The 15,293-nt window shown below is 32.2% G+C and overlaps 1 non-coding gene and 1 pseudogene across 1 annotated transcript; one reads left to right on the top strand and one right to left on the bottom strand.

Annotated features, from left to right (window-relative positions):
• Positions 1–12,817: 12,817 nt before the first annotated feature.
• On the bottom strand, positions 12,818–12,890 carry Trnak-uuu. The gene has a single exon. It is a non-coding gene; the product is annotated as a tRNA-Lys (tRNA).
• A 678-nt stretch (positions 12,891–13,568) lies between these two features.
• Positions 13,569–14,899, top strand: LOC115227679 (annotated as a pseudogene).
• The last annotated feature ends 394 nt before the right edge of the window (positions 14,900–15,293 follow it).

The following is a 15,293-nucleotide window of genomic DNA, read 5'->3' as shown; positions in this document are numbered from 1 at the left end:
TTTCCAATAAAATAGTTAACAAAATATTTTACTCGATAATTATTATCTTGTTGAGAAGAGTTTGTATGTCTTTCAAAGTCCTGAATATTAAATTAACACCGAAAATACCCAAGGAGGTTTGACCATTTATTTATAAATTCAGGATAATATACGCATTAGTCACTATTTATATATGAACGACATAATTACGGAATAGCGTTATCTCGTCTTTATGGTATGGAATTTTTGCGAGAATTAATAATTTTGACCGTTGACAATGAAAACGTTAAGAAAATGCAAATTTGTGAATATTTAGAATTCTTAAAATCACTAATCATTTAAAAGATGATAATTAATTGATTGTTTTTTCATTAAAAAATTTAGTGACGGCTCGTTTAAGATCGTCACCATTTTTTAGTCGGCGCAAAAACGTTTTTTAGCACGCGTTGCGCACGTGGTTTCTATTAGTGTGCATCGGCCACCAGAATCACGAATCTAAGGATTTCCTTCAGATTATGCATATGCTGTTGTAACGGAGTCGGTTCTACCCAACTTTCCGAACATAACGGCGACGACTCAGACTTGCAAATTCCCTTTTGGATCTTCAAAAAGGGTTTCTGAGACAATGATCTTCTTAAGTAGTTCGGATACTTGTCTCTCATTTTCTTTTTTTCATTTAAAACAAAAAAAAAATTCTCGAGTAATCATCACTCGAGCAGATGGGAACATTGAGAATTGATAATTGATTAAAATGATTTATATTTATTTGTAAATTTATTTTTTGTAAATATTAAATAAAATTTTAATGCGTGCTTGTATATCTAGTTGTCTACTTTTTTATCGTTACATTAATTGACCAATGATTATAATATTTTTGACATTTAATGATATAATTTACTACGACGATATGATGGTCTTATATTACTGCCTATTTATTTGACCGTGGTTCCTCGGTCTGCTGAGATAGGCAACATTATTAGTGTGGTTTCTACTCGGTTTGCAAACAGCTTTCCGAATTTCACCCACTAACAATATATATGATATAGTGGACTCTACTAGAGAACCTCTCTCTCTGAAATGGTGTCGTAAATGTCAGTAAATGATCTTTTCCTTGCTTATCCTTTATAAATATAATGATCTTTTAATGAAGCGATTAATGGATGAGTAAGGAGTCCTGAGGGTATAAAGGACAAGGTAGGAGAGGATGAAATGTTGCATACATTTTACACACTTTAAATAACTTTCATTTTATTGATTCTGAAACATCGATAATATTCTTGACGATATTTTGTTAGAACAACAAGATTGATTACTATGACAACCTAGATCTTAGCTATTTACGAACTGAAGCAGGAAACGCAATAAAAAGTTTTTGAAAATATAAAATGCCATGTGGTTTGTTTTTATTTTTAAAAAATGTGAAAAGATATTCCACTTAGAAGGTTTAATTATTCAAAACCCATGATATTTGTTTTTTTCTTAACACTAAAAATTGAATATCACCCAGCCACCGCTCGTGATTAAATACCGAGTCTTTCTATAGTCGTTTAAAGTTCAATTGATTGTATTTAAAATCTTATTTACACCTCATCAATTACATTTTGCGCAACTTGATGATTTGTTGGTTTTGGAAGAGAAGTTTTATAAACATCATTAAGATAACAGTATTCTTCCAATGTGCTGGGTACAGTTCGACCTCTAAATGGGGCACTAAGTGCCTCAATCAGAGGTTTCCCCAAAAAAGAGGTTTTTCAAAAAGCTCAATAAATAAAGAAAAAGAACATATTTTTTTAAATAAAATCAGTTAATTTTTCTCCATATTTATTTTTAATTCCTAACGACACTTTCTTTCTGAATTCATAAAAATCATGAAGAGAATCTGGAATCAAATCAAAGATGTTTGTCTCTAAGTTTTCCATCAACTTAAAATTTGTGATATTGATGGTTCGCAGCTTATATTCTCATAGATATTTGATCATTATCTTCTATTTCATATGATTCCAGCATCCAATGGTTGAAGTATTGGTGTCGTATTTTTTGGTAAAATAAAAAATCAACGTTGCTAAATGTCGATATTTTGTGGCAAGCAGCGTTATCTAATAACATTAAGATTTTTTTTTTGAATAATCATTTTTCATTAATTTTTTTGAGCCAGGATATAAAAATGTCTCTTGTCATCCCCACTTTCTTGGACGAAGAGTATAAAATTCCATAAATTTCGGGAGAAAATTTTTTGAACATCTAGGATTTCTCTATATTTTCCGATTATTAATGGTTCAAATTTTTCTCCAGTGTAACTACACAGCATAGATGGAGAGTAACTTTATCTTCTACTACTCCTTTTAAAGCCCCGTGCCGAATCACCAGTTTTCACGAATGATTTACGTGGGGTAAGTTTGATAAAAAGAAGTTTCGTCACAATTAAAATGTTCTCCTTTCCATATTGTTCAACTTTGATATTTAATTCTGATAAAAAATTCAAATTATCGCATGATCAGCAGATGCGGATTCGCCTGACAATGTTCGGAATTTTAATTCATGCCTCTGCTTGAATTTTTCTAACCATCCATTTGAAGCTTTAAACTTGTTTAAGGCCATTCTCGAAGAAACAGTTAGGGAAATTTTTTTTAAAAGAGTTCCAGAAACTGAACATTCTGACCCCTTAGACGCTGAAAAATATCAAGGACTTTTTCATCAAATCCGTTTTTATTTTCACTTAATGATGAGGAAAGAAATCCTTTTTTGATAAATGGAAGAATATTCTTTTTTATACAAAAAATAGTTCCCTTGCTAGTATTGTACATTATGGATAATCTCCTCTCAGAATGTTCTTTCTTTAAAGATGATCAGGAATCTTCAACTTGGTTTCATAATTCAAGGCATTACACAAGAAATTTGAAATGAAACGTGTCTTAAAATATTTATTTTTTAAATTGGTATAATTAATTTTATTTAATAAAAAATCAATGCCCCAATAGAGATGTTAAAATTAATTGATTTTTTATAATTTGGTTTAAAAATTTATAATGCCCCAAAACAGAGTTTTCCCCAAAAAAGAGGTGCCCCCCCCCTGGAGGTGCGCCCCAATTAGAGGTCGGACTGTATATGGGAAAGATACTGGGAGTGGTTGTATAATGGTATTGAAGCATTAAGAGAGTATCAGACCTAGGTATTTAGTTTACATCAAGAAATTATTATTTTCGAGTTACTAGGCATCTAATGCAGAACACATATTGGTGTAGTTAACCATTATGTTTTTCTTAAATATCGTCTTTATTCCCTTTCCACTTGATATTAATTTACTAATTCATGGAATACTATTAATCTCGATTTATCTAAGAATTGAAGATATCCGATATTTATTATTTTTATCAACAAATAAAAAGAGTTAGTCTACCTGGGATAGGGACAATCAGTCAACTTATTAATAGGGCAAATGTAAACTGTTATTTATTTTTATAAAAATAGCATGATGGAAACTCCAGGCTTATTCAGTATAATATTCTGAGTAAAATCATAGAAGTATGGGCACCTGATGTAGTGGGCTGATCCCAGACAAGTGACACGAATCATTTCCATTTGTTTAGTTAAATAATACGAACAGTTGATTAATTAACTGAGAATTATTTATTAAATATAAATACGAACTGAAATTGTTTTATTTTTGGACTGAATGCAGTTGGAAATTTCAAGAAATAAGCAAAAAAGCAATAATTTCTTTATTACGACTATCAAATACATACTTCTGCAAAGTTGGTTTTTCGTTATATTCCTCAACAAAAACAAAGTACAGGAATAAGCTTGAAGCTTTTCCGGACAAAAGATTACAACTATCCACATTGACCCTGGATATAAAAGGTCTATGTAATCTAAAAAACAATTACACATGTCACATTAATTTAATTTTGTTACCTTAATAAAAAAGTCAAAAATAAGATATTATTAAATATATTTATACACAATTAAATGAGCGAAAATGATTATCATAATCTTAAGCTGCTGATGATCGAGAAGACGTTGCCCCTCAGGATCGCAATGGATATTTTTTTGGAACAACCATTATTATAAAAATATGGTGCCTCAAATTTTTAGAAATCAGTTTTGAAGCTCCAAGCATCATCTTTTAAACTGCATATAAACAAGAATAACGTTTTTTGGAAAAGATTAACTTATTGCTGATGCCACATGCCCACTTCATCCCAGTTTCCAGAACCGTGAGCTTGTCCAAGAGGTTCTACTCCCTTTCAATGAACTTTCTTTGAATTTACTGACTTACAAAAATTCTGGACCGCCGCCAAAGTGCCAGCAAGATATCCGTTTGACCGAGACCTAATCGTTTTCTGGCAATCCCCGCAGATCGAGCTTGTCTTTCTTTCGACTTTTTAATTTTCTTCTTAAAATATAACATATTTTTCACTTATTGTGTTTAAAATTTTTTTGAAAATAAGACAAAACCTGTAAATCTACCCACAAAAGAATACGTACATTAAAGAATCGCATAGGAAAAAATGAAGCAGACTGTTGACCATCTAGCAACGCGGTGTGGTAGGATGCTAAACAGTTACTATTTTTGAGAAGAAATAATGAAATGGTTAAGTGTATTCATCTTCACTTATGTCGAATGTATGGAATTAGACGAGGCATGAAATTAAAAAGACATGTCGATCCAAAATGTCGAAATCAGAGTTGAAATGTAAATTATCGACTCAAACCTGACATTTTTGTGTATGACAAGAGGAAAAAAAGAATAAATTTAATCAAAGTGGGGATTAACTCACCAGATAGTTTAAAAGCAAGTTGAAGTGGAGAAATTTCACAAATACGACCTGCTTGCAAATGAACTGTCGACCTCTATGAAGCAAAAGTAATTTCGGTATATTCTAGGTATATTGATCCTCTAGGTATATTTATACCATTATTCATATTTAGCAATTTTGATCTAATTATAGAATTTTCGGTACTTGGCGGCAAATGGCAAGCAGTAGTGTTGACGATTCGAGTATTAGTTTTGAAGCGCCAAACAGCATGTTTTAAACCGCATATAAACAAGAATAACGTTTTTCGGAAAAAATCTGTGTTAGAGTAAGTGCTATGTATAGACAAAAAAATAAAATATCCTTTTTAACAAATATCAGATAATGTCAGAACGACGTTTACATTTGAAATCAAAAATACGAGCATTATTTTTCTCGACGAATTACGATTTTCAGTTTTAACAGTAGTAGTAAGTAACAGCGCTAGTGTGAAAACAGAAGCACGTATGTATCTGAGCCTTCACTTGCGCCAGTCACACAAAATAAAGGGAGAACAAAAAGTGCGAAAAGACAAAGCAAAACTGCAGCTCGGGGAGTGCCTCAGAGACGATAAATAGTTATTTTAAAATGAACCGTACTGAAAATACATTTTGTCACAAATTTTTGTCAGAAATATTTAAGATAAAACGTGTTAAAATTATTGAAAATTAGTAATTTTCAACTCAGGGGTGTAAAAATTCTTTCTTCTTAGTTCAACCTGACTGACAATAAGGATTTCAGAATGCGTCTGGATTAAAGATGCAGGGTCGTTGATGAAAAGATCCCTGAATCTATCTTAGCTAAGTCTACTGGCAATGTCGTTAATGATGGTTTGCCTTCAAACGTAAGTTTAGGTCTAAGTAAATCACATTCTAGTTTTTTGGAAGTTGCTTCCAGGTTACATTGATCCTCTCGGCATAAGATAACAATAAAAAGTGAACGCTACATCTTGAGTAAGTCTCGTCCTGTAGCGTCAGATAGTTTGCTGTTCTCTAACTAATTTAGTGACTGAGGCTGAACTGGTTCTTTTCAACAGCTTATCAGAGTAAATCTGACTTTTTACATTATCTTCTCAAGTCTGAGATTTTTAAGGTATTTATATAGATCATAAAAAATAAGACAATGTAAATAAACTACAGTGCACGACAAATAACCGGACAAGGCAAATTTTCCATTATTTTAAGTCATTTTAAAACTTTTTTTCACATAAATCACCCTTTGTACATTAATTTACACGAAAAACAATTTTTTACATTTTAATTTAATCTTTTTTTCAATTGTACATTAATTTAAAGCATAAATAATTACGAGGTGCGACAAAAGAAACGGACAGTTAAAAATAATAAAAATTAGTATTTAGAATTGCCTCCTTTGGCATTATACACTGCGTAGCTTCTATCCTTCATTGATAAAATTAGTTTTTGTATGAACTCTATCGGGATTGATCTCCAAATTTGGATAATTTCCTCTTTTTAGTCATTGTGACATGTTGGGGTTTTTTCATCTATTTTTCTTCATATATGCCCAGACGTGCTCAATGGGATTGAGATCAGGTGACTTGGCGGGCCATGAAAGAACTTTGATTTGATTTTCGTTGAAATATTCCGTCAACAATTTTTGCTTTGTGGCAGGGAGCATTGTCCTGTTGGAATGTGAAATCCGTTAAATTCATTTTGCTGCAGATTCCATCAGGTTATTTGTCAACAAATTCACATATTGTCCACTGTTTAACGTACCATCAAAAAAAACTAAATTCCCACTCCGTTGTATGAGATACATCCCCAAACCATTGTTTTACATTTTCCATGTTTTACAGTTGGCAAGATATATCTAAATAAATTAAAAAGTAAATATATTATTTAATGAATATTTTAATTAATAAGAAGCTATTTTTTTAAAAAAGCATTAAAATTGGCTAAATAATGGAAATTTCGGCTTGTCCGGTACTTTTTGTCGTGCACTGTATTTGAAAGAGACAACAAGAGTCTTCAATTAAGAGTTAATCTGGAATAAAGTTCTAGTAGTGCAAAATTTCAATTTTTTGGTTGATCCATACTTTTTAAAATGCATCAAATTTTTTATTTAAAAATTTTGAAAATTGTGACAAATTTCAGAATTAGCAAATTTCCATTAAAACTGAAATTTTTTAACAAAAGGCGAATTTAAAGATCAATGAATTTAAGAATTGCACGATTGCGTCTAACAATTCGTCGAATGCGTTGTCCAAATGGCTCACTTGCCTTCTCCATAAAAATTCTACAAATTAAATCTGAATATTTAATACCTGCAAAGTATTCACCCATATAGTGGCGTGCGGTTCCTCTTTGTCTCTTATTGCGCCATTTGCGTTCCCCCACATTCTATATTTTGTATATAATTTTTGCTACACGAACCTCTCAACAGTCTGGGTATGTGCACCGGTCTTCGGGTCCTACAAAATTTCGTCTGCAATTTATAAATGAATTATAATAAACTTGTGATTAACTGTAAGGTGCACATAACAAGAGCATTTAGATCTGGGGTTGAATAACCTATTAGTAAGAATAAAATAATTACAGTGGGCCCAAAAAGTCATGGCACCACTTAATAATTTAGTATTTTACGTTTTTACCCATAAAATATGAAGTATTTTGACTTTTAATTTATTTTTTTTGAAAAATTCAAAGATTCTGATTAGAAAATAATTTTAAATCCTTAAAATATTGATAATTGACAAAAAAAACAACTTTTTTTTAATTTTTAGCGTTATTGAAGAATCAAAAAGTGTTGGCACTTTTATATCTACAGTTTTAGTTTAAGTGCATATATAAGAGAATGTCATTCTGTAAGATTATTTCTTTTAGTTTTTTTCATTCACAAAGCTTTGTTGTTACTAATAACGCATTATCAATATTGATATTACGAACAGCCGTTTTTAGCACTACTTTATGGAAAATCGGAAGGATATTCTTTTGAGCTAAAACAGATGATCGTCAAGTCCCACCAAAAAAAGTTACAACCAAATTTCCAGACAATTCAATATTCCGAAAAGTGTAGTAAGGAATATAATAGTCCGTTGGAAAGAACGAGGAAATGTTTGCAATAAATCGAGGTCTGGTGCACCTAAAAAGATATCGAGCCGTTCTCTTTCAATGATAAAAAGGAGTGTGGCAATGATCCCAGAATTATTAGAAGCAAGCTGGTAGATGATTTAGAGACCGTGAGAATCAAAGTTGGTTATCTACGATAACTAGTACATTGCGCAAACAAGAATTCATAAAAGGAGGGCACGACATATTCCTCTACTAAGAAAAGTCTTATATCAGCGCGACTAAAATTCGCTCAGAATTTTTAATAAAGATTTAGAATATATAATGAACATATTATGGTCAGATGAACCAAAATTGAACTTTTTGGCCTCAGGAAAAAAATCAAGAATATGACAAAAATGTGTACCATACCCACAGTTAAGCACGGAGGAGGCAGCTTAGTGTTATGGCGTGTTTTTCGTCTCAAGGAGTGGGTGAACTATTTTTCATAGATGGAATATTGAATGCCAAGATGTACGTCGAAATTTTGGAAATTGTTTAGTTCCGTCCATCAATAAATTAAAGCTAAGAAGTAATGGACGTTTCAACACGACAACAATCCCAAAATAAAGCTAAAATAACTACTGAATGACTTAATAATAATGGAATAAATGTTCTGAAATGGCCTAGTCAATCTCCTGACTTAAACCCAATTGAAAATTTATGGAAAACGTTGAAAATAAAGGTAGGAACCGAAGACCTGAAAATATAGTGGAGTTAAAAGCATTCTGCCGTGAGGAGTGGAATAAAATTTAAAAGAAGAATGTTTTAAATTAATAAATACATACAAAAGAAGATTAGAAGCAGTAATTGTTGCAAAAGGGCATGCAAAAAAATATTAATAAGGCATCGTGCCAACACTTATTGACCCTTAAATAACGCTAAAAATTAAAAAAAAATGTTTTTCTTTGTCAATTATCGCTAATTTTAAAGGTTTAAAATTATTTTCTAAATCAGAATCTTTTGAATTTTTCAAAAAAATAATTAAAAGTCCAAATACTCATATTTTATGGTAAAAAGTAAAATACTAAATTTATCGAAGTGCTGCATCAGTTACTGCAATTTATGAAATCACCAGAATGCTTGCAATGAATGGATTTGACTTCATCAAGCAATGTCTCGTGAAAACAGTCAAAATTATTTGTCCAGATAATTTGCATTTTCTAAAAAGATTTCTCCGATATGTTTGTGAACAACTTTTTTTCATTTGTGAAATCAACAAAAACAGTCCATAGAACGCGACCCAGAGATAAAAATTTATCGGCTTTAATTAAATTCGGGAATAAATGAATAATTGAGCTGACATATCAAAAATTTTATCGGAAAAAGGTATTAATCATCCGGAGGTAGCTCCAAACAAGATTAAAAGATCCTGATTACATATTTAGATTTCCTATTTTTTGGTTTTTCTTTAAAATAATATTTCTCTGATAAAAATCTTTTAAATTCCGAGGCCTACCGTAACAATATTATAAATGCGTTCCTCAAACGGAAATTATTTTAAAATGCGGCCTTGAAACAAAATTAGTTTGACACCGCTGTGATAGAATATATGGTGAGCCGCGCCCTGGCATCTGCGGGATTCCCTAATGTGCTGGAACCAGTCGGGTTGGGTCGCGGAGATGGAAAGCGCCCAGATGGCATGCCAACATTTCCCTTCGATCACGGGAAATGCCTCATCTGGGACGCGACATGCTCCGACACATTCTCCCCGCATAACCTGATCTCTTCAGTTGCTGAGCCCGGCTCAGCGGCAAGACATGCGGAGGTCACAAAAACAAGAAAATACTCGTACCTGGCCAGAAACCACATTTTTGCGCCAGTAGCCGTGGAGACATCCGGGGTCATCGGCCCAGAATCGCTTTCTTTCCTTCGTCGGCTGGGGTCGAAGATTGCCAGACGAAACAAGGATCCCAACGAGACTCGTCATCTTTTCCAAAGAGTCTCGTTGGCGATCGTCCGAGGGAACTGCCAGGCCATCTTATGCGCCGGCAGTTCAAAATAACTGCATTGTCTAATTATCATAAATTGATTCGTTTTTTGTTTTCATTTTAGTAATTTGTTACAATTCCGTCCCAGATCATAACGATAGGGACAATCTTTACTTTCTCCCGGTGGATCGCTCCCAGTTCATTTTCCAGCAAGTCGTATCTGTGGAACGTTTCCACTTCGATCTGCTTGAAACAATTTTGTGAAATGCCCCCAATTTCGATAAGTGTAATTGCGTTGCTCGATTTGTCATGAACAAATATGTCGGGCTATTATTCGGGATAGCATTGAATTTTCAGACAGTAAAAATTTAATAAATATGAAAATAGGCAAAAAATAAGGTTTTGTAGAAAAATCCAATAAGTATTAAAAGATTCTAGACTTTGGATATATTTTTTTGTACTCAATGAATTCATTTTTTATTATTGAGTCATTTAATAGTAAAGAAGTTCAGTTATCTAATCGCTGAAGAATAATTCGTTGTGGAAAAAAATTAATTGATATTTTAACATTTTTTAATAAAAAATTGAAAAAACTTTAAAAATATTGAAATTCTGATTTTAATCAGGCAATTGCTAACAATCGGTTAATTCTAGTAACCATCAAAGATAAAAGACATTCTCTTAGTCCTTCATTTATCTATAAATAAAATTATAAAAGTTTATAAACCGTCAAAAAAATATCCCAAATTCATTATTATGATAAGCCGAAAAGTGTATTCTTGCAGCTCCTAGTTTACGGATCATCATAGAGTACCACAGACTAGTGTTGACATATAGTTTTGATGTGACCGAATCATGACAAACTAAAAAATGAATATAAATAAAATACAAAATGTAGAATAAGAAGGTTCAATGTAATCAACAAGAAAAAAGTCTACATTTCCAAGTTTTTCATATTTATTAGATTCTTTAATATATTTCCATAAAATACCAGAACCCTGTAATGTTATAAAAAGTTAATACAGTTAGTACTATTTTTTCTTTTACTTCATGTCCCGGTGTAAGGCTATCCATATGTTAAAAAAATTTTTTATAACTCACCACGCGATTTATATTAAATAATTTATATTACTTTTTAATTAATTATTTATGTTCAATAAACAATTTAATTACTGATCTTTGAGTGAAAAATCGGCTGCACTTCAAATCCCTGTTCACTTTTATCCCTCCTATTGACTATTTTCAAATAAGATGTATAATACTAATCTATCCCATCTCATGAAATAATTGATTAAAAATTATTTATATTAATTTTTAAATTTATCTGCTATAAATATTTAAAAAAAAATTTTAACGCGTGTTTTCTATATCTAGTTGTACATTTTACTATTTAAATGACCAATGATTATAATATTTTTTGATATCTAATGATAAATTTACTACGACGAAATGATGGTCTTATATTACTGCCTAATGACTTGGCCGTGTTCTTACGGTCTGCTTAGATAGGCAACATTATTAAAGTGGTTTCTACTCGGTTTGCGAACAGCTTTCCGCATTTCACCCACTAACAATATCTATGATATTAGTAACTGAAATACGACAACTCTCTAAAATTCGTGTCGCTTTTTGGTTCTGGTTGAACTTATTTACAAAGTTCGGTTCCGAGGTGAACGACAAGGGTCTGTAGGGTCTTGTCGACACACTTCCGGCCGCGATACTGAATGTTTTGTCTTGCGCAGTCCATGATACTTAGTTCACATCGAACCGGTCGTACTAGTCCGTAGTGATGGCAAAAGACATTATTTATAATCACTCAATTTGTATGTTTGTGTGTGATTTCCAAAAAAAAGAAAACAGCGACTATCCAGAGTAAAATAAGACTCCTCAAAACACGTTTTCAGACTAACAATTGATAAAAGAATGGATTGAATTTCCTGAGTTAGATATTTCCCTTTGGATCAATTCTTTTATTTCGAATTCCTGTTACTTTCAATTATCGTTTTAGCTAAACTTTTTCCTATCTATGCTTAGACCAAAGAAATATTAATTAATCCTCTCTGGCTGCTTTGGTTTTAACTGATTTGCTTTTCAATTATGAAAAAGTTTTTTATAGTGTATTCTGCACGTGTTTATCTTGATAACAATTCCAAGTTACGTAAGGGTTCAAGTAAAAAAGAACTAGCATGTAGTTACTACAACATGCACCATGTTTTGTTTATAAAATTCAAGAAGAGTGAATACTTCTGTCTAAAAAATGGCAATTGCACTACTTTTCTACATAAATAGACATAAGAATTCACCTTTGTGCAAAAAGAAGGTTTGGTGTTTTATATTCAACGACAAAACTTAAATGATAAAAAACAATATAAATACCAAGATACACCCCATACTATATTTGAAGCGAAATATTACTCAAGTGACAACTATTAAGAGCCATTGTTCTGAATGTTAGTTATTATCAGATCTGTGTATGGGCTAATCAGATAACTAAAATCAGATTATTTGGAGAGGCTCGTGTTGCTTTTTTAAGAATTTAATTTCGCCCTTTCTAAGGATAATAAAAAGCAGTATTTTTCTAAGTGGCAGAAATATTATTCTACTACAACAAGAGATTGAACTTTCAACGTACTGGGAGCTAATTAGATAACGAAAAATATTGTCAAATGTTGTATTATGTCTCGAATTTTCTATTGTATCAAAATGCTATTATCAGGATGTAAGCGGATTTTTATAATGCATTGATTACTCTATTCGGAGAACTTTACAGTTGAAATTTCGACAATCTGATTTAGCATATTCCCTCTTTCATTTTTTTCCTTTTTCTTTTTAGATATTTATGGATTTGTCTTTTAAGTCTTTTCATCTGAGCTCTCAGCTAATAGTTTGTAAAATCAAATGTGCTTTTTTTTAATTCAAAAACAAATTTCCCTATTATAGCAAAAGTGTTGTGTAGTATACAAAGTTCTTTTCTTAGTTTACATATCCAAATAATTAAAAATTGAAAATGAATATAGTGAGTATCTTAAACTGGGTCCTAATAAATAGCCTTGTGCGGGACTCGAACCCACGACCCTCGGGTTAAAAGCCCGATGCTCTACCGACTGAGCTAACAAGGCGTTATAAAGATTTTTTCGATACTCGGTCTTGAGTTTTCGACATTCAAACTGGGTTCAATTCGCTGACTACAACAATTTTTAGATACACAATACAATTCTGCATAGGTAAGCCTAATTTCCAGTTCAAGGGTTTTTTCGTAGATGGTCACACACAAATATTGCAACGCCTGAGACGTCAAATAAGTTTCCACTTTGTCGAGAGAAATTGAATAATCAAGATCCTTCATTACTCCAGAGTGCACTTGAAAATAAACATTAAAAAAAATATTTGTCAAGCACAAATTACGTACTGTTTTTACAAATTGGATTTCTGAATTTCATATTTTCATTCTAAGTTTTGACATCAATATATTCATTGTTAATAACAAATAATAATCCGATTTTTATCTTCATATTTTCAAAAAACAGCATTTCCTTAATAAATAGAGAAATAAGTTCTTATAATAAAATTTTTGAACACAATCATTAAAAGGGTAAATGATATTATTTTTTACGATTTTTAATAGTACAAGTAAAATAAATGGTTGTGTATATTTAACAGAAATACTAATCTGTAATAAATCTGATTAATAAATCCTGTTGGATTACATTCTAAGTTCTAAATTTGGAAATCAATTCGTACAATATAAATAGTGATGAATTTTATGTCAAATATAATTCTTATTTTGTGATACTGAAATGAGCGGTGAAGTAGCATCACTAGTAATTGATAATGGATCTGGAATGTGCAAGGCAGGCTTTGCTGGAGATGACGCCCCTCGGGCAGTTTTTCCTTCGATTGTAGGACGCCCTCGTCACCAAGTTTAGAGAAAGGATTCTTTACTTTTAGGGAGTTATGGTTGGAATGGGTCAGAAGGATAGTTATGTTGGAGATGAGGCTCAAAGCAAGAGAGGAATATTAACTCTCAAATATCCAATTGAGCACGGAACTGTAACGAATTGGGATGATATGGAAAAAATATGGCATCATACTTTCTACAACGAGCTAAGAGTTGCCCCTGAGGAACATCCAGTACTTCTAACTGAGGCTCCTCTCAATCCAAAGGTGACAAGTGGTAAATTTAAGTAATAGGCAAATCGGGAAAAAATGACTCAAATCATGTTCGAAACATTCAACTCTCCTGCAATGTACGTTGCCATCCAAGCCGTACTGTCTTTGTACGCATCAGGACGAACCACGGGGATCGTCTTAGATACCGGAGACGGTGTTACCCACACTGTCCCCATCTACGAGGGTTACGCTCTCCCCCATGCGATTGTTCGACTTGACTTGGCAGGGCGTGATTTAACAGATTATTTGATGAAAGTGATCTTTTTTGTTTTTAGTTTAGATTTTGACTGAACGAGGATATTCTTTTACTACCACAGCAGAGAGAGAAATCGTAAGAGACATAAAAGAAAGACTTTGCTATGTTGCATTGGATTATGAACAGGAATGAGAACTGCCAGTAGTTCATCGTCCCTTGAAAGAAACTACGAATTGCCAGATGGACAAGTCAGTCACATCCTGATAACCAATTCAGATCATTACAATTGGAAATGAACGTTTCCGATGTCCTGAAGTGATGTTTCAGCCTAGCTTTATTGGAAATGAGTCTGCTGGAGTCCACGAACTGACTTACAACTCGATAATGAGGTGTGATTTGGACATTAGGAAAGATCTTTATGGAACACAGTCATGTCTGGAGGAACAAGCATGTATAATGGTATTTAATCTTCTTTATAACAATCCAGGAATTGCTGACAGAATGCAAAAAGAATTGACTCAGCTTGCTCCTTCGAGCATGAAAATTAAGATTGTAGCACCCCCAGAAAGGAAATACTCGGTCTGGATTGGAGGATCCATTTTGGCTTCTCTATCCACATTTCAGCAGATGTGGATTACTGGACAAGAATACAGTGAACAAGGACCCGGAATCGTCCATAGAAAATGCTTCTAATTCATGTCTTTCCTTTAATATTACTAATTGGACAGGCACTTTACTTTCTTTCTAATTAAATAAAAATTATCGATGAATTATTATTTGGTTTTAATCACAAAATGATAATACAAGAACCGTAGCCTTGTAACTCATGGCAATTCATTGTATAACTCTTCAGACCAACATACACTTTATATAATTATGTTTTACCGATCTACGATCAAATAATATCTCTAAATGATATTTCATGCAGAATTAAAATATGATTAATTTTTAAGTTAGAAAAAATATTCTTAACCTTAAAAAAAGACGACAATAAAGTAGATATCAAAATTTTGCGCAAACTTACTTCTTAATACGTTCCAAGTCATTACTATCAATTCCTAGCTCACCTCTTATGTTATTGTATGAAAATAAAGAAAATGATGAATGCTGTTTTTTTATTAGTATTTAACTATTTTTCATTGAATCTCCTTTTTTA

This window comes from Octopus sinensis, unplaced genomic scaffold (assembly GCF_006345805.1).
Source record: "Octopus sinensis unplaced genomic scaffold, ASM634580v1 Contig06869, whole genome shotgun sequence".
In the NCBI taxonomy this organism is placed as follows: domain Eukaryota; kingdom Metazoa; phylum Mollusca; class Cephalopoda; order Octopoda; family Octopodidae; genus Octopus; species Octopus sinensis.
This window is presented reverse-complemented; position numbering and strand designations above follow the sequence as displayed.